Genomic DNA, 20,804 nt, shown 5'->3' with positions numbered 1-20,804 from the left:
AGGGCCCGAAAACTATATGTCTAAATCACAACTTTCTGTACCTTCAAATATGACCTTATTTGGAAAAAGGATTTTTGAAGGTATAATTAAAGATCTTGGATTCAGATCAATTTTTGTTGTTGTTGTTTTTGAGACCATGTCTGTCTATCTCACTGTATAGCCCAGGCTGGCTTTGAACTCGTTGAGATTCGCCTGCCTCAGCTTGAGATCAGTTTGCATTAAGTGCCCTAAATCCAATGACAATAATCAGAGAAATTACAGAAGAAAACACATAACAGAAGTCATGTGATGATGGAAAACGAGTTTGCAGTTATGCTGCCATAAGCAATGAAATATCAAAGCAATCAGAAACTAAAAGATATAAACACAATGGAGTACTACTCTGCCATAAAGAAGGATAAACTTCTATCACTTTTAGGAACAAAGTATGCGCCTTGAGACCATAATGTTATATGAACAAAATCAGACACAGAAGCTGATATATAGCATGATTTCTCTCATATGAGAGACCCAAAATATGAATAAAGAGCAAAATAAACAAAGATATTAGAAATAGTGAGAATAAAGAAAGGAAATCAAGAGATGGATGGACGAGGGAAGGATCAGAGAAGGGGATATAAAAGAATAAATCAGTAATAATACTGTAATACATAAGTACATGAACCAACTCCCTAAAAGGAATGAGCTTACTATGTACTACAAATATGTACATAGTATGTATGCATGTATGTATGTATAAACAAACATTTTTTTTCTGATTTTCTAACTTTTTAGTCAGTGTAAAAAGTCCTATAATATATCAGGGTACCATAAAAAGGAAGCTGAAAGAGACAAGGAATGAGTCTCACCTGGAAACTTCGGAGGCAGCACGATTTTGCCAACTCCTTGACTTTGGATCTCTGACTTCTAGAACCACGAGAAAGTACCATGACTCTAAGATGCCTAGTTACAGTAGTCATCAGAAACTAATACTGTAATCTGTACATTCAAAATCCAAACAGCACACATAATAATGTACCAAAATATGCTTATCTCAAAAGATTTGCAAATCACTGTGTTCAACTTGTATCTAGCAAGCTTTATTTGGCTCTTTTCCAGGCAAGCATATAAAGCTATCCAATCAGAAATTATGGGGCACCAAATGGAAAATGGGATTTGTGTTCCCAGAAAAGCCTGGTGGTTCATCTGCCTGCTCTTCCACCTTAAGGAAAGCCTGTTCCTGTGATTTTCAAATTGTCACAGAGGTGATATCAAGATCAGCCTGGAACCTTTCCAAAGCTGGTGGTCCCATTATTCTCTTTGACAATCTTACTGCTTATATGTTTTTATTTATTGAGAATGCCTTAATATTCTAACTGAAATTTCATTGCTCTGGCTATTTTTAAAAGCAATCTCATAAGCAATACAAAAGTATTCTCCAAGATATGTCATATAGGTTAGATTTGGAAAACTGTAACCACCAGTTGAACAATTTGACAGTTAAAGAAAGACCTGGTTTGTATTATTTTGAGAGACAGGCTGTCATACACAACTGTTATACTACTGCACTATTTTTAAGAGAAATTCTATCTTTTTGTAATGTTTCCAAGTTGACAAAATAAGGTCAATATTAAGTGACTTCTATGATCATGTGCCTAGCCTCAGAGCTCCATTTAGTTTCACAGAGTTCAAAATACTTACTGGTTTCTTCTTTTCATGACTTGAGATTTTAGCAGAAAAGCCAAACAGCTGTCTCTGAATTTCTCCCAAATGATTAGAAAATAAAGGAATATGAATATAAAGTAGAAGTGTAACTGCCAGAAAACTACACTGAGCACAAAATAATCCTTAGATATACTCTTTTCCTCAATAATTTTTCAAAGATGTCGTCACCTTCTTTATGGAGGAACATGTAGTGTTGACTGAATATTTGGCAACTAACATGTTTTCAAATATTAAAATGTCAGTAATTAATTAGAGCATGAGATTTTTAGTACCTGTTTAGTACTTGTGAGAGGGTGAAAAGGAATTTTCACCCAATTAGTTGGCCTGCATGATGACTCTTAAGATCTCAGAATACTGGTGGCCAACGGTGACTCAGACTTCTTCAGAATTGGCACTTGAATAAAAGGGAGATGACATAGAAGACTTTTTCTTCATTTTCTTGAACATCTCTAGTTTTAATATAGAAAAATTAAGCTGAAAACATCAAGCTTGCCAATGTACATACATGGACAGTTGCACTCCAATAAATTATCCCAACATATTCCAAGGAACCACGTATTTTTCAGTTCAACTCACTAAGTGTGTTGCAAACTCTTAGAGTTCCTACAGTTTGGTCTCATTGCCCCTAACCCTCACCCAGCTTTAGGATGGATCCACATAAACTCATTCACACTGAGACACACCTGCCTGGCAACATCTCATTAGATACATATATAAAATATCCAATTCCTATAAAGATCAAGAGCTAGTGGTATAGTATGTACTTGGACCACAACTCTTGCAGCATTCAATCTGAGGTCTGTCAAGACAATAAAAAGCAAATGTTGAACAGTCGAAGTACAGTACCGAAGTATGTGAAGGTAGCATTAAGTCTAAACCTATATCTCATGAAGAGCAGCCTAATCAAGAGTGAACAACAATGCATTCAATCAAGTCCCAAGCCTGGCTCTAAATGTCTATTGTGGTCATTACCACATGAAACCGAGATTTCTGTGTCATGTATGAGACACTGAAGGTCCCCAGCCTGCCCCTAGCAGAGGAGCTGTAGATGACTGTACATGTAAGAGAAGGGAGAGAGGAAAAATGCCCCCTATCCTGACTCTCTGTCTTTCCACAGAATGGCAGCACTTTGCTGAGAACATAGAAATGACTCTTTGAAAAGAAACAAAATGGCAGAAAGATGAGAGAAGGTGAGAGCTATAAGACTTATTTGTATACAGATTAACTTGGAAGTAGTAATTACATTTTAAGAGGTTTTATACAGAAAACACTAATTATGGCTATATGTATATATCCCCCCACAACATATATGCTAAATATCCATAAAGAAAAATGAGTGGGATGTGGCTTGGGTTCTCATGAATTCATCTCATTTATCCCTATCTTTATATTTCTTTAATTTAATAAATCAAAGGTCAAAATCCAACTCTGGGCTATTAATAGATCTACCAGCAGTCACATTTACAGCACCAGGGAAACAGACATCACATTCTTTCCATCAAGCATTGATGATAGCTTCCGGCATTCTGTACCCTTGTTTAAATATAAAAAAAAGGCAATGAGTCCCTTAAGGCAAGCTTTGCAGCATATTTTACAATATTGTTGCAGTTATAGAAGTAATGTGTATTTGGAAATCTAGTTTAAAAATCATTAGAAATGACACAGTGGCTAAGGCAAAAGTCAAATTGTACAGAGCCAGGGCTAACTAGTTTTGGAACACTTTTAATAGACCTTTCCCTATTTGTTCTTACAGATATCTAGGGTGGAACTTTGGATTCCTTACCTTTTCAGCCTTAGGAACTATAATTAAATTCTCTTTCATTACATTTCATAATCTTTTTCTCCTTAACTTTAAATCATGGCCAGTAAAGACCCCCCTTGGAGACATCTAGTAACCTATGCCAACCAGTTAGACAGAGCTGCAACTAATTGACCCTAACTCTTGGGGTCTTCAAGATAAACTCACCAGATATAAAATCTTGCTATTACATGTTTGCAGCCTGTCAATGCGAGGTCCATGAGGACAGCTAAGATGAACACATCAATCTTTTTATGTATTGCAATTAAATATGCCTAACATAAAACTTACCATTTTAATCATTTTTCACCATACAGTTCAGTAGAACTACTATATTCACATTGTTTAAAACAATTACCACAATTTATTTCCAGAATTTTATTTTCTCTCCAAACTGCAACTGTTCACATTAAAATACTGACTCCTCACTTGCTCCTCTCCCGGTCCCTGGCAAGCACCATTTGACTTACTGTCTCTATGAATTTGACTATTCTAGGTCATCTGGTATAAGCAGAGCAATATTCTATTTGTCCTTCTGTGGCCAGCCTGACTATTTGAGTATAACATCTTTGAGATTCATCCATAGTACAGCACATACCAGAACCCTCTTCACTTGTAAGCCTGAATAATAGGCCACTGTATGTACAGACTACATTATGTTAATCCATCCACCTGCAGGTTGTTCATTTGGTCACTTTCATCATTTGCTAGTGCAAACAATGCTGCCATGAATATGCATGCACAATTTTCTGAGAGGTTGACTACTTCTTGGTGTTCACCTAGGAATAAAACTGCTAGATCAGATGAAAATTCTAGTTTTCAGTTTTTGAGGAGTTGCTGTACCTTTTTCCATAATGGCTGCATCCCTTTATATTGCCATACCAATGCATAAGAGTTCCCACTTATCCATCCCTTCATCAACACTTACTTCTTTTCTCTGTGTTTTTGCTCTATCCCTCTTTCCTGCTTTCTCTCTCTCTCTCTCTCTCTCTCTCTCTCTCTCTCTCTCTCTCTCTCTCTCTCTCTCCTTCCCTCTCCTCCTTTCTCTTACAGCACTGGGGATTGAACCCAGCACCTTCACCCTGAGGTTCATCCAGTTTGAGACAGAGTCTCACCAAATCACTAAGTTGCTGGGTTCCAACTTGTGATTGCTCTGACTCAGCCTCCCAGAGAGCTGGAATTTCAGACATATCCTAACAGCCATCATAATGGATAGGAAGTGGTATCTCATTGAGTTTTTTATATGTGTTTCCTTGATAATACATGATATTGAGATCATTTCATGTTCCTATAAGCCACTTGCATATCTTCTTGAAGAAGTCTATTCATGTCCTTTGATCATCTTCTAATCAAATGTTTCCTTTTTGGTCTGCTTCTCTTTTTTTATTTTTTTGCTGTTGGGGTTCAGTAATTTTTATATATTCTGGTTATAAATCTCTTATAAGACATGATATACAGATATTTTCTCCAACTTTTGGGTTGCCTTTTCACTATTGGTAGTATACTTGATGTAAGAAATTTTGAATTTTAAAGAAGTCTATTTTCTTCTATTGCTACCTGCTAATTTGTTTTTTTTTAAGTTAAGAAATACAAACTATTTTCCCCTGAAGTGAAGAGATAGCAAAGTCATAAAAATAACAAGTGATGCCACCTTGATTTGCATCAAAACTAAGAATGTGTTGAGATCTTATTGCTTTCACATAGAACAGATATTCTCGGCTTACTTTGCTTGAGATACATGTAAAAACAGTGGCTTAAGTGCCACATAACACGTAACTCCTTAGCCAGCTGGGGCTGCTTTATTATACTATCATACACTAGAGTACTTACACAACAAGCATTTATTTCTCATAGTTCTGCAAGCAATGAAGAGTAAGATCAAGGTGCCAGCAGACTCACCGTCTAGTCAAAGCTCACTGTGTCCTTACATGGCAGAAAGAGAGCAGAGAGTGCTCTCCAGGACCCGTTAGTAAAGGCACTGATCCCATTCATGAATACTCCAGCCTTGTGACCTAGTCACCACCCAAAGGGGCCACCTTATGATACCATCACACTGGGATTAGGGCTTCAAAATTCACATTCTGTGAGAATGCAAGCATTCAGGTTACTGCACATATACAGCTCATACTCAAATGCAGGGGACTCGAAAATCTTCCCTTCATGTCATTACACTTTATAGTGGCTTTGACTTTGTTACTAGTAATCTGTGGAAGCACAGAACTAACAAGAAAGTTGTGAATTTCTTTCTAGTAGAGAGAAATGAAAATCTATTCCAAAAGCAAACTGGAAAAGAAGAGCTGAATAGTTCATCTACCCACACTCAACCTGAAAAATCTCACACTCATCCTGGAGAAAGTTTATTCATTTATGTGGCTTTTTCCATGTGCCCAATATAATAAAATTTGTTTTTTAGCACACTTTTGTTACAACTTTTCTGTCACGTCACTATGAAAGCTATAGAATAAACCTTAAAGTATATACAGGTGAGGGCTAGGGATATAGCTCAGTATTAGAGCACTTGGTATAGCATGAAAGAGACACTGGATTCAATCACATACCTTAATGTAGAAAACTTTACTAGTAAGGTACTAAGTAGTTACTGGTTTGCCAAGAAGAAAAAGAACTTCATTTCCCTTCTCTTGGCAGAAAAATATGGTGCCATTCATATTATCAGATATCCAAATGGCACTTTTATTTATGAAGAAAAAGCATCAAACTTTTAAGGCCATCCTATGTAGAAACTGCATACTCTGGAGTTAGACTTGATAATATTCTCTGCAGCCATCTTTTATCACACTGCATTTTAATCTCTGTTCCTTCAGTGGGCTGGAAGGAGGCAATGACATCTTATTCTGTCACTTGACATCAGTGGATAGATTTTCTAGTACTGAACTGAATTCTCCTGTATCACTTAATGTGATCTTCAGCTGAACAATTTATATTAGTGATTACACAGCTATTTGAGAAAAAAAATTACAGTGTACCAAATTTCAAAAGACATAAACTGTCAGGAGTAGTGTCTTATTCAGGTTTAAAAAGTGAGGCAAGTTTTTCATTAAGTAACAATGAAATAACATCTTCTCCTCAACCCAAAGCTCAAGATTAACTGTATAACGTCCAATGCCAGGGAATGTCTGATGTAGAGCTGAATGAAGTGGGAATACAGTTAAAACCTTGTAAATGGCCTCAGCTTGGTTCTGGCTTTGTGTGGTCAGGTCTTCCATATTTGTGAAGGCACGCAGCACTCCCTGAGGTCTTCTGAGACGTAGGGAGTATGATATTGACTTTATCAAGCTGCAAGCCAGGCTCCCACCTCTGAATGCCCAGAAGCAACTCAGCACTCAGCATACCTGTCCTCTCTGAAACGCTGGAAAGCAGGTATTGTAGTTCAGCTGGTCTTGATTTTTGTCCTTTACATGCAAATCACTGATGTTTCCATGGAGGTTCTTTTTTGAAGGGCTCATCAGAGAACATGGCACAGGTGTAACAAACACGGATTAAATAAACAAAATTCTATCCCAACAGAGAACATTCTTATTGGGCAAGTAAAAATTTAACATTGGGGATTCTAGGAAATATATTCTAATTATGTTTTAAGTGAGCTTGAGTTAGGTAATCATTTAAACATTTTAATGGTTAATTATCAGTAAAATCAAAGTGCCTTGGCTGTACCACTTTCTAGAAATATGGGGTTGGCAAGTTTCATTGACCTCTATGAGGTTGCTTTATATCTTGTAAAAATGTATGATACTAATAGTCTTTGTCATGAATATTAGAGGAAATCCTGTTGTGACTCCTGCCTAGGAGAAAATGAGTACTCAATGGATAGTGATCACTACCTTCATTAACTAAACCACACTTCACAACTAATTGTAGCATTTTTCTCAAACAAATATCAGTCTTTCAGTTCCAAGTTCTCTTCCAATGGCAAATAAATAAACAAAATCACTGAAATAAGATGATAGAAATCTGAAGCCAAGCATTACCTAGGTTTTCTGGAGCCTGACCTTATGCAATTTAAGGAAGAGAAAATTGAGAGTAATAATAAATAATTTTGAATTCTGAATTAAACTAGATATAAGGTTTTACAAGTGAAAATCTCTAAAGTTTCAGGACCATTAACTTGATGATAAACTTGTCTGTATACCACATTTGGGTAAAGAACCCAAATATTTGAGACACATTTCATGAGTCCAGTGTGACTGGTTTTTGCTATGCTGTGAAAAAAATTTAATATATAGATAATAGAATGTCAAAACAAAAGTTGATGATGAGTTAAGATGGGGAAAATAGGGCTGGGGATTTAGCTCAGCCATATAAGCACCTGCCTGGCAAGTGAAAGATCATGAGTTTGATGCCTGTACTTAAAAAAAAAGATGGGAAAAATCTATGCAGAGAGATGAAACACAACCTCAACAATCAGCTACAATGACTGTCCCTAAAAGCTGGTCCATGTGTTCAAGTCAGCCAATGACTGACACTTTGGCAGTGGTAGCATCCCTTTGAGATACCTTTTCGCCTGTGCTTGTGAGCCCAACTAAGCCTAGAATCTTCTTGTTGAGCCCACACAGAGAGGAGCATATCTAGGACAGGTCTCCTTTCCTGGACCTCACTAGACGGCCCAACACAGATCTTGCTCCATTCCAATTCCAATTATGAATGAAACAACAATGAAGTCACCAGGAAAAAAAAATGACTACCATGGCTCCACTAGCTGATTTTATGTTGAACCAGATAACAGCACCAATAAAAATGCAAAGTAATTCAGGTATGTGAGAAAGCAACTAAGACTCAAGTATATGGCAAAGGCAAATTTTATGTCCTCATTTTTCAGCACTATATGTATGTATAAAAGCTTGCATTGGTCATCAACATTGGCCAACTGTTCTCTTTGGGAAAGGACTATATTTTCTTTTGCATTTACATTTTGTAAATTTTGTGTTCAAATGTCCCTTCTTCACAAATACAACTAGAATCCACAGTGGGATATTCCTGCGCATCCCTCAGAAAGGCCATATTGAAAAGATGCACAGTGACAAGTACAGAGAAAAAATAAAAAAGCATTTGGGATTCTCAAACACAGCTGGTGAGAATAGAAATGGTGCAAATGTTTAGAAGCACTGGAAGTCATTAATAAAGCACAGCATACAAAAAAAAATCCTTTTGGTCCAGTAAGTACATTCTTAAATAGGTACCCAACATATAAAGCTATTGACCAAATAGTACCAAGCAGAATGTTCATATTAGCACTATTTGTGATGGCTCACAATTGCAAACAACTCAAATGTCCATCAACAATTCAATGACTCAGTTAATTTGTGATTTATTTATTCAAAGAAATTCTATGGCACCATAAATGAGTGAGCTACAACAATATCCCACTATTTGAATGAAACTATCAAGTATAATGTTGAATGAAAGAATATATATATATATATATATATATATATATATATATATATATATGCCCCATGACTCCATTAAAACAGAGTTGTAAAAAGCAACCCTAATCCATGGCACTTAGAGTTAGGGCAGACACTACCTTTGTCTAGGTAATGATTTGATGGAAATATGAGAGGCCTCAGGTAGGGTGTTGATGACCCTTCTGTTGTTCTGGGATTTAACTATAGCACATGCGTGCTTACTTTGGGAAAATCTTTGGTTTTTTTTTTCACTTATAATCTGTGGATTTTTCTCGATTTGCTATATTTTAATCAAAAGTTTATTTTAAAATGTTCTTCCATACTTAAAATGATGAAGATTGTCACTGTGGTAATTACTCAAATCAAACAATACTATACAAGACTATGAAATTACCATTTCTGGTTACTGCTTATTCACAGATTGCTGAAAAACACAGACATAAAGAAATAAGTCAAATGTTTCTCAGTTTTTAAGTGGGGCCTATGCCACCAGGTCATTAAAATAAGGCATAACAAATAGTGGCTGAAGCCATAATCTTTGGCAAGACCTTTCTGAACAAAATCCCAACTAGTTACAGAGGAAATGCTTCTAAGAATCAACAAAAGGGATCATATTAAATTAAAAAGCTTCTGCACAGCAAAAGAAACAACCGACAAAGTGAAAAGACAACCTACAAAACAGGGCAAAGAATTTGCCAGCAATTTCTCAGACAGAGGACTCATATCTAGAATATATAAAGAATTCAAAAACTTGGACCATCCAAATAAAAGACCCAGTATAACCAACTACTCTCAAAGTAACAATATGAAATACATTAACTAGTGTTGATTTTCTATTTGTTTTTTAAAAATCCTGTACCATTTTCATCCTTTTTTTAAATTAAAAATTAACAAGCAGAATGAATAGACCTCTCCCAGAAGAAATTCAAATGGTCATTAAATGCAGGAATAAATGGTCAATATCACTGACCATTAGAGAAATGATCCCATCTTAACCCAGAAATAATGGCCATCATCAAGAAATCAAATACTAACAAATGATGGAGACTATGGGTTAATTGACAGGGTAGGTGATAGAAACCCATTTAGATTGCTATCGGAATGCAAATTAGTACAAGCACCATGAAAATCAGTATATAGATTCCTCAAAAAGAAATGAAACTACAAATTCCATTTGGCCCAGCTATTCTCCTTCTAGGTATCTTCCCCAAAGAGTTAAACACATCCTAATACAGAGATACATGCATATCCATGTTCATAGCAGCAAAATTCATAACAGCTAAATCTTGGAAATGGCCCATATGGTAAATGTACATATACTGATGAATGAACAGATAAATGGATAAAGAAAACATGGTATTTACACACCACAAAGTACTACTCTGCCATAAAGAAAGATAAACTTCAGTCATCTGTAAGAAAATGGGTATACCTTGAGATCAAAAATTTAAGACAAATCAGACACACAAGTTTAAAAATCACATTACTTCTTATATGAGAAACCCAGAGTAAAAATAGAGAATAGAATAAAGATAGATAGTAGGAAGTAAGGACATACCTCCATAATTCTCAAAGAGTAATGGTATCAAGCGATGGCGGGGGAAGGGAAGGAACTAAGGGATGAAATAAAAGGAATTGAGATGTGTTATGTACATTTGCCAACTCCATGCAAAAAAATCTAAACATCATGTACTACAAAAGTGTACAAAGAAAAAAAGTAAGGGAATCCAGGAATGGGTAGAAAAGAGGGAAAGGAAAGGGGACAAAAGAAGAAATTAAGATGTGTTAGGTGCATATACCAACTTCCCACAAGGAAGGTAAATATTATGTACTATGCTCATGGCCTAATAAACTAAAATTAAAAAAAAGAAAAGAAAAAGTCACAAGAATTCACTAATTTCGAAGGACTCTCCATTACATGATGCTGTCTAGACAGAACTGTAGTATTATCAAACATTGTAGGAAAACACATTTTCCCCAAGTGCTCTTTCTCATTTCCTGCCATCTACTCTGAGCTCATCTTGCTCTTTCATGATGTACCTTTTCATGGGTTTAAAGAATATATTTAAGAACACTCATTGTAGAAGAATTTTCCATGATATCTTTCCTATTTTGAGATTTTTCTTGCTCATCTCCAGTTTTCATTTCCTGTCTCTTGACCTGTTTTTAACTTATTACAAAGTTAATTTGAACTGTCTGACCTGTTGCAACATATAGTCCCTATCAGGGTAGTTTTAGTAAGAAACACTCTGAAACTTTAATTAAATATGAGGCAGTTTATCTCTACCCACTATGGTAGTTCTAAAGCAACTTTCCTTTTCAATAAAGATGAGGTCACCATGACCAAGGTAGACATTAGACCTCTATGAAGAAGTCTCACAAATGAATCTGGTGGCTCATCTTTTAAATCTGGCAAAGAAAACAGAACGGAAGTGTGGCACTTACAGAACAATACAACCATTAGAGCAAATTTGAGGTGATGATTGGAATGAAAAAAAATCTCTACTCATTTTTTTGTTTGTAAAAACAACACAGAACCATGGTTTTAAAAGATAAAATAAAAACTCAAATCCTACACAACAAAAGCAATAAAAGACAAAGAAAAAAATACTTTTGCTTCTCTCCTGTTTTGTATCTAAGTCATACAACTACATGGTCTATTTTCTTCCTGTTTTGCTACTGTCAAATTGGACATAACATACTTAATTTTTTAGATCTCCTAGTGGTTATGCTTACAAGCCTATTATATTTCTAAACATCTCTTTCATGCATTATTAATTTTAGATATGGTGTATTAACTTTGAACTCTAAGAAAAGTCAACGTATATATTCATCTTTTAAAAAAAACAGGGAAAAGAACACAAAATTTATTACATGCCTAAGGCACAGGGATATTAGACTTTGTATACTTCCTCATATCGCCGCTCCCTACTCTACTTGTCATTTTTAATTTGTTGTACTGTATTTTATGTTTGTCACTTGATTTTTACTTTTAAATGGTGCATTTATAATATAATTTAAGGCTTGATTGCTTGATGCATTCATTTTAGGCAGTCTCTTTTAATTCCTGGCTCTGAAACAAGATAATCCATATGCCTAAGCTTCTCTTACATCCTCTTCTGCCATGAATTTTTGTTATTTATGTTATATTAATTATATTATTAATGATGCATTAAGGAGACATAAAATATTTGTATCCGCTGCTGTAATCTGAATTCCTACCATCAGACTCAGGATGAGAAGGACATAATACTCACTGTAGCTTCTTTGTGAATTTCTGGCTGAACAAGTCTTACAGTCAAGTTATTTGTTTTGAGGTTGGGGGTATAGCTTGGAGGTAAAACATGCAGGAGGTTGGGTTCATCCTCTAGTACTGGAAGAAGAAAGAAGGTTTTGTTGCAAAGAGATTTCACAGACATCAGGCACAGTTAGAAGTCCAAAAATGTTTCTCCTTTGTCTTTGGACCTGAACGGCAACTTGGCTAAGCACAAGCTTCTTGACTTTCACCACTATCTAACTGTAGCATGTAGCGGTTTGCTACTTCAGCATGGAGCTTAGCATGGAAGATTCTGGAAATAGCTTGACTGTCAGATCCCTTTCCTTCCCCAGAAGGACTGCTTTTGATCACATAGAAGATTATAGAATTCTTTGCTCCTAATCATTTTCTGAGCAAACAGAGGGTCTACATATAGCTTGCAGGGAAGTCCAGTGTGTCACAAGATTTGCCTATGTTTGTGGTGATTCTGCACTTTTACAATTGATTTATTTTCCTTTGGCTGAGATAAGCACTGCACAGTTGACTGCTGCCCACTGTCTCGCCTTCACTCAGCCACTCTTCCACTGAGCCATCCTGGCCTACTGCAGAAAGGGCTTGTCAGAGTAATTTCTTCCTCACTGAACAGGCTACATTCTGGCGAGGACAAAGGCTGGCTTTACTGGTCCTGCTCTTCGGGGCCATGGGCTGGGACTTTCACACCTGCTTTCCCTTTCATGGATCACTGTCTCCCCAGAGGCTGCATTTCACTGAATGTGGGTCACCTGGGAATTATTTGTTTGACAAACTTTCTTGGCTTCCTCCTTTGATTTCATTAAATAAGTCTTCTCTCCTGTTTTGCACTCTTCTTCTAGCTTTCCGTTAATTTATAAGAAGAGACTAGGTTCAAAATGCCCTAACTTTAAACTAATTTCTCCATTATTCCATTTAGAAATGTGCTGGATTCAGTAAAAAGGGGCCCAGCTTTAATCCCCACACTAGTGAATTCCCTAGGTTTGTTTTGCTTTGGGTAGCTTAGTTAAAATGTTTTCTTTTAGTCTTCTAGATGGTAAAGGCTCATCCAAGGTTTACCATCACCCAAGCGTTTCAGCCAGCATTTGCTTACTGCAAAGGATTACCCCGGGCAAGTGTCTGCCATTTTCACTTCACAACTTTGAAAAAGCATTTAGGTCTTCCTCTGCCTTCTGTCTTGGGTATGACTGAGTTCCCCCGGGATCCCCAATCTCATCTGTCTCTCCTTGTATGAGAAACTGACTTCTGAAACATACTCTCTGCTACCCTCTCACTCATAAAAGCAAGATGGATAATAGGTGCTTCTCATATTTTCCTTTATTTATGGCTATATAAGATTAGCGATGGAGTTCAGTGGACAGAGAATCCTGAGCTGCAAAGTAAAGTCATTAGCTGATTGGAATGAAAACTTCAATATGCAATCTACAATTTCTTTTCAAATTTGGTTCACTGTTTCAGTTGCTTGCCATACAATATAATGATAAATAACTTATGTTATCAGTGATCATGAATTTAATCTAGTGAGATCTATCCTTAATACTCTGAGTGTCTCCCTTAAGCAGTTCTTCATATATTAGATGTCCTCAGCTGGAAACACACACACACACACACACACACACACATAATGTTTATATATGACTACTATATGTTTAAATGAATTGATAATGTTAACTTTAATTACATAATTAGGGTTGGAAAATTTACAATAGCTATAAAATATCTAGATATATATTCTAATACAAAAAATGCATTCAGTAAACTTAAAGTCAAAAACGAAGAATAGACAAAATAGGCACATTTCACTATATTATTTTAAAATAATTATTATTATTTCCTTTTTATGTACACTTTAAATGATAATTTAACTAAATTGATACCACCTTAGATTACAAAGAAAAAGCCCAATATTAAGAAACTTCTGTAAAATCAGGAAGAGTAAAAGTCTTTCTTGCTGTTGCTTAATATTAATATTTCTTTTAAAAATAAGCATCTATATTTTCATATGTATAATGAAGTGAATCCTGGGGTGAAATTTTTACATTGACTACATAAGTATGTATTAAAATTCTGGATTTTAAAGTTGATGAATACTGCAAGTATTCTTATAGCAAATGGTCATGGAAAATATTAAGCACTTAAAATATTAAAAATATTTTCAAGGGAAGGGAGCTATATTCTAGGATGAACATCAGATTTTTTCCAGCTTGCATCCATGTACCCAAACCCAGAGAAAACAAGTTTCCATCAATTGGATTATATGATTAAACAGTATATTCCCAAACAGGCCGGATCACTATGTTATAACAACTACCCCCAAGTAATTACATGAAAAGAAAATTATAGTTTTGTGGCAGTGAAAAATATTACTTATGATAAATACTTGTCTCAGAATATTGGATAATAGAACCCACATAATGTCATATCCTATTTATAAATGCCAATTTTGCTGTTATGAATTAATGAAAAAGTCTTAATGATTTAGGATACTTTTTAAAGGGAAGTGAATATTATTATTATATTATTCATGGAAATAACAAAAGCATGCATCTGAATCACCAAAAATTGATTTTTTAAAAGTCTCTAAACAAAAGAAAGAAAATGTCATGAAATCAGTACCTTCTTCACAAACAAAGGGGCAAAATAAGATGAAAGGAGAATAAAAATGCATATGTCATTTTTGGCCAAACTAGGCAGCACGGTCCAAAGTGTTTGTAAGGGGTATTAAAAGTAATTGAGTATGTACAGGCAGTATGCACTGTAAAGAAAAGGGGATGCACGTATGTCATTTTAATCTGTATTATGGTTTTTTGAAGTAGATATTTTGCCAGTTTTACAGATAAGGTAGTAAAAGTGAAAAATTATATACTTTTGCCAAAGTTTCAGCAGGAATGTAAGCTCAGTGAGAGAGTTTGAATTCAGACCCAGGACTCTGTCTAAGGCCATTCGGCTCAGAGCCTTGTCTAAACTCCACAGCCCCTACATAGAACAATATCCGAATAGACCCTGCTTCCCTTGCCTTTTTTCCTAATTCCAATGTAGCCTAATTATTGTCTTGCAAACTGTATAATCCCAAGAAACACTTTCCACTTATTTCTAAGTGATTCATGCTGCCATTTTATTAACAATAACTTTCATTAACCCTTACTTTACCTGTTCAACAATATACCGAACCATTACTAAACTGGTTCTCCTGCAACTACCTCCAAAATTTGGGGTAGGTCAAGTCAATTATACTAATGCTTATAAATCATTTGCCTTTAAAATATGCATTTTTAATACTTTAGATATTTAATGGCATAATTTTCCCCCAAAGCTTAAGAGGCACAATAAAAGTACTTCTTTTTCCTTATAGATTTATTATTCTAAAGTTTCTTACCTACTACTTTCGGGGTACGTTTTGTTTTGCTTTGCCTTTGGTATGCTAGGGATCAATCCCAGGGCCTCACATACTAGGCAAGTATGGACCACTTTCATCCCTTAACTAATGTTTTTATAAGTTTACAGAGAAAGTTATTTAGGGGCTCTCTGTCAAATTTATAAACCTTAAATATACCATATATTATTTTTAAAGAGCTAGACATAAAAATAATAATAACATGTTATTAGTTGATAATACTGTATTCAATAAAATAACAAGATTGAACAAAATTAGCAAGATAAGTGAAAATTCGATATGCTGCCATTCCTCCCAGTATGTGTTACAAATCATGCATTCATAACACAAAATGTAGGCTTATAAGTGGGAGGTCAGTGGGTAATTAAAAAAAGAACAAGAGGAATTAAAATGTTCCCCAGTCCAAGTATTTGTCATCATTAGGTTTGGCCCAAAGTTCACAATTCTCTGGATGAAGACCCATCACTGCCACTACTTGGATCAAAAATTACTCAATCTTCCTGATTTTGGTGGGAAAGTTACTCAATCTTCCTGATCAAAGGTTACTCAATCTTCCTGATTTTGGTGGGAAAGGGTTAGAGATGCATTTGCTAGAAGAAGAAAAAAAGTTTCATCCTAAACTAGTGCTATATCAGATCTGAAGCACAAGCTTACACATAACTATATAGCCAGGCTATAAGTATGCACACATCTCTCTCACCTTGTACCATTAGAGGAGGAGGACCTCCTGCTCTCACAGAGTCCAACCATCCACCCAATCATCTATCCACCAGTCATCCATCCACCCACTGAATGCCCACTGGAATAATATGTGGCAGTTTTTGTATCCATTTAGGTTTAAGTATATTTTTTAGATAAACAAACAAATTTGAAGAGGTTTTGATTACTATTTTTTTTCTGTTTTGTATGTGTTTGGGAAGGGATATGAAGGACCAGAAGAGGAAGAATTTTAGTGTTAGATTTTCTTCCTTTCCTCACTATGGTAGATCTGGAGAGGTCTACAAACTGTTGGATCCATTTACTGAAGGCTGAATATATATATAAATTTATATATGTGTTATATAATTATATTTTATATATTAATTCATATATCCATATATTATACATTCATTTATAATAAGTGTATGATAACATCTATTTATTCTAATATATTTATATATGAAAGCCAGACACAGGTTCCAAAGGAAGTCAACACCACAAATCTGTAAAGGTCAGTGAAATCACACTAAATTACAAAAAGATAAATGCATGCTCTTTGGCTAGGAATCTACTGTACCCGATTTACTGAATGAATCTCCGTTCTATTTAAATAATATGCATTAGGAAATCAATATTTTCCTCACAGGAACAAAGCATAAATATTCCTCTTCCCCCACTCCCTAATGATGGGGAATACAAGACAAGGTTGGCTTTGACAAGGACTCTAAAGGAGGATGCAAATGAGGAGACAGAGAGGCAAAACATGATATCAAAAGATAAAATGGATGGATGGGCTCATGTGTGGGGGAGGGGCAGAGGGAAAGGAAGAAAAAGGAGGAGGAGAAGGAGAAGCAAAATAGAGACTGAGAGTGAGGAGACAAGACCAGGAGGATGAGGAAGAAGACAGCCGAGGAGAGCTGGAGGGGAGGAAGGGGAGGGCAGCCGGAGGGAAGAAGGGAGAAATCTGAGCAGTTACTGAAGAAGTGAGTTTTGGGGAAGAGAACTTGGGGAAGTTTTGCAGTGAAATGTGATGTCTCATGCATCCTATACACATCCTTGTGTACCACATAGGTGTGCAGCCTTCAGCAAAGGCCCGCACTGGTTTTACAATGCTTCTTGGGATGGTGTACATGTCTCTAATGGCACAGCCCATTGCGAGCCTTCAAATAGGAGAAAACAGCTAGACATGCAAGGATTTCAGAGTGGAACACATAAAAAAGTGCTAAGCTATTTCTAAGGCCATGTTGGACAATTTCTCCCACCATATATGCTTTGAAAATTCCAAACTAAATTAAGGGAATGATTGGATGCATGAATAAAACACCAAATAAAAGGACTGGAGTTTCTTCGACAACATAAGATATCCCTTCGAAAATAAAACAATGACTCTGTGACATCAAGAATGAAGGATAATCCTACTTTTAGGTTTGGTAGATGAATTTAGTGTAATAACAAAACACTGGTGAGGTTATGCTGCTGAATTAATTTCTTGAAAAGCAATAGCAAATATGGAAAACCAGTAAGTAAGTACCATTAGCACTCACTACTCAACTGCATGACGAATAGCACAGATAAAAAAAGCTGACGTGAGGAAAGAGGTCAGTGACAGCTTCACATATCAAAAGATACATTAGCTATGGGAAAATGGATTTCAAAAATTGCATTATGCTTCTAGGCAACTTGGTATCAATCCTGACACCTCTCAGGGATAGAGAGGTGGGTTTCTCCAGCCATCCTCTCCTGAATTCTCTTCCCTTCTAGACAGCCCCACTGAGCAAGTTCTATTGTGGTATCCCTAGAGGTGACATTGAGTGCATTGACAGCCATGACCCCTTTGCAGAACTCTAAACCCAACTGACAAGCTGGCCCATCCAGATAGGTAGTTGGCTGAAACCTTGCCCTCAGTTGGGCCTAAATAGTCCAATTTTGCCCAGGCTTTGATGCATGCCTCCCCTTCTCCCTTAGAGGATGAGAAAAGCAAAGGTCAGAGCTTAATCTACAAACATAGAGTCACTCTTCAACCAAGTGCAGGACATGATCAGAATGTGAACCCTGATTCTGACTTCCAAATCCCATTCCACTGCATCGATCTATCTCCCTTCACTCTTCACTGCTGCCATCATACTAGAACCATTGCTTCTCTCTCCTAGGCAGAGCAATAGTGACTTGGTTGGTCTCTTCTGTCCTTTCCCTTTCCATTTCCCTAACTCTGTCCCTCTCGTCTCCTCCCCTCCTCTGCCCTCCCCTCCCTTCTCCTGTCTTCCTCTCTCCTCCCATCCCCTCCCCTCCCCTCCCCTCCCCTTCCCTCCCCTCCCCTCCCCTCTCCTCTCCTCTCCTCTCTCATTCCTGGGGCCTCACTTATGGTTCTTAGGCTCTGATTGCATTATTCCATTTCCAAATAAACAAGCAGTGTAACAGTTAAAATCATGGCCTCTAGAACCAGACTTAAATTCCAGTTTTACTTCTTTCTAGCTCTATGGTGTTGAGCAGGTGAATCTTTATATACTTGGTTTGCTCATCTGTGAAATGAGATGGTTACGATAAACTATAGCCACCCGGTGATGAATAAATAAGTCAATATGTTTCAAGTGGGCACACAGCTAGTGCAGTGTAGAAGTCTGCTAAGTGACTGAGGAGTTAGCTTGCTCAGGTGGGCTTTCATGGCCCTCACCCACCTTTTATGCACAATCCCTCTCTACACAATGTATTCCTATCAAGTTCACCATACATTAATCGACAAACATTTCCTCTCTACTCTCCTGTTATTCTCATTTTTCCAAGTATTTCCTCAGCTTAGAGCAGTCTTCTCAGTCTCTACACCGAGAGTCCAGATGGCAGGTGTGAACTGACCCCCCTTACTCCATGAGCCATTTTAGCAGAAGGTTACCATACTACTGAGGGCATAGAATGTGGGTCATTCTGCCTGGACCTGAGTTTCCAACTCTTTCACCAATAGCTGTAACCTTGATAAAGTTATGTAACCTTTGCATGTCTGAAATTAATTAATTAATTCCATGTCTGTAGTATACAATATTTACTCCTTGTGTGGGGGCAATACATGTACATAACACATTTTAAATATTTTTCCATCTTCTTCCCTCTTTTCCTCCCTCTCCCTCCATCTCTTTTTCCATTTCCCATTTGAGCAAGTTCTATCTCCCTACTTCTTATAATCTAGCTTTTACTTTGTTCTTTATTTAAATTTTTGGGTTTCTTATGTAAGAGAAACCATGTGATACTTAAACTTCTGGGTCTGAGTTATTTCACTTAACATGATCTCACGGTGCATCCATCTTCCTAAAAATGACTCAAATTTATCTTTATTTATGGCAGTGTAGTACTACATGGTATGCAAATACCATGTTTTCTTTATCCAGTCAGCTTCTGATGGATATATAGGCTGCTTCCAATATTTAGCTATTTTGAATTGTGCTACTATAAAAATAAATGTGTATATATCTTTGTAATACGAGGTGTTTAACTCTTTGGGGACAATAGTTAGAAAGGGAATCACTGGGTCAAATGTAATTTCTAGGTTTAGTTTCCTGAGTAATTTTCATACTGATTTCCATAGTGGTTGTACTAGTCTACATTCCCAATGGTAGCCTAATATTTACTTTTCCCCTGCAGCCTCACCAGCATTTGTTATTATTAGAGCAGTTATTATTTGAATCTTTGATGATGGCCATTCTTTGTGGAATAAGATGAAATTTCTTAATGAAGATTAAAGTAGCACTTCCTTTATAGGTCTTTATCACCCAATGACATAATGTGTGTATAGAACAAGATTTGACTTAGCAATTATATTTGAGTGTCATTTACCAGAAGTTGCTTACAGAAATATACCATCTTGGGGCGGGGGATTTAGCTCAGTGGCATAAGCGCCTGCCTTGCAAGCAGATAGTCATGAGTTAGATCCCTGGTACCGATAAAAAGGAAAAAGATAAAAAAAAAAAAAATAGAAAGAAATATACCGTCTTGCTTTCATATATGCCTCTCTCTTTCATATTATGGGTTATGGGAATACAAAAGCTAGTTCATTCCTTTTACAGAGTCTTGGGTTGTATCTAGTTCCAAGTAGGTACTACGAAGAACTAAGCAAATGCAGGACCTTGCACTTGCCAGGCAGGCACTTGTGCCACTGAGCTATATCCCTGGCTCAGTCAACCTTCTTGCCTTAGTAGTTTGAACATAGTGGTTCATAAATCTGAATATCTATCTTACTGAATATCAATTTTAAAAGATACAGGAGGTTTGTCAAAATCCAGAGGAAAAAATCTGTATTTCAGTAATGAATTATTTTCTCTCATTTAGCCTTTTTTCTCCTACAGGAAGAGGGGAGAATGCAATTCTATGAGCTTTCAGTTCTTATTAATTCTGGAGATCCTGAACTTTTTGAGTTTTAATTTTAAGGTCAACTAAAATATGTGAACAAGGATTAAAAAAAAAAAAACCTTCCTGAATCAAAGATTACCCGTCATTTTGTTGTAAGAAATGAAA

General features: G+C 36.3%; 1 protein-coding gene across 6 annotated transcripts in view; it reads right to left on the bottom strand.

The window, feature by feature from the left end:
• Positions 1-20,804, bottom strand: part of Frmpd4 (FERM and PDZ domain containing 4) — a 938,443-nt gene that overhangs the window by 339,255 nt on the left and 578,384 nt on the right. The window lies entirely within an intron of this gene.

This window comes from Cavia porcellus, unplaced genomic scaffold, assembly GCF_034190915.1.
Source record: "Cavia porcellus strain 051 isolate PalLab524CR breed Dunkin Hartley unplaced genomic scaffold, mCavPor4.1 scaffold_33, whole genome shotgun sequence".
In the NCBI taxonomy this organism is placed as follows: Eukaryota; Metazoa; Chordata; class Mammalia; order Rodentia; family Caviidae; genus Cavia; species Cavia porcellus.
This window is presented reverse-complemented; position numbering and strand designations above follow the sequence as displayed.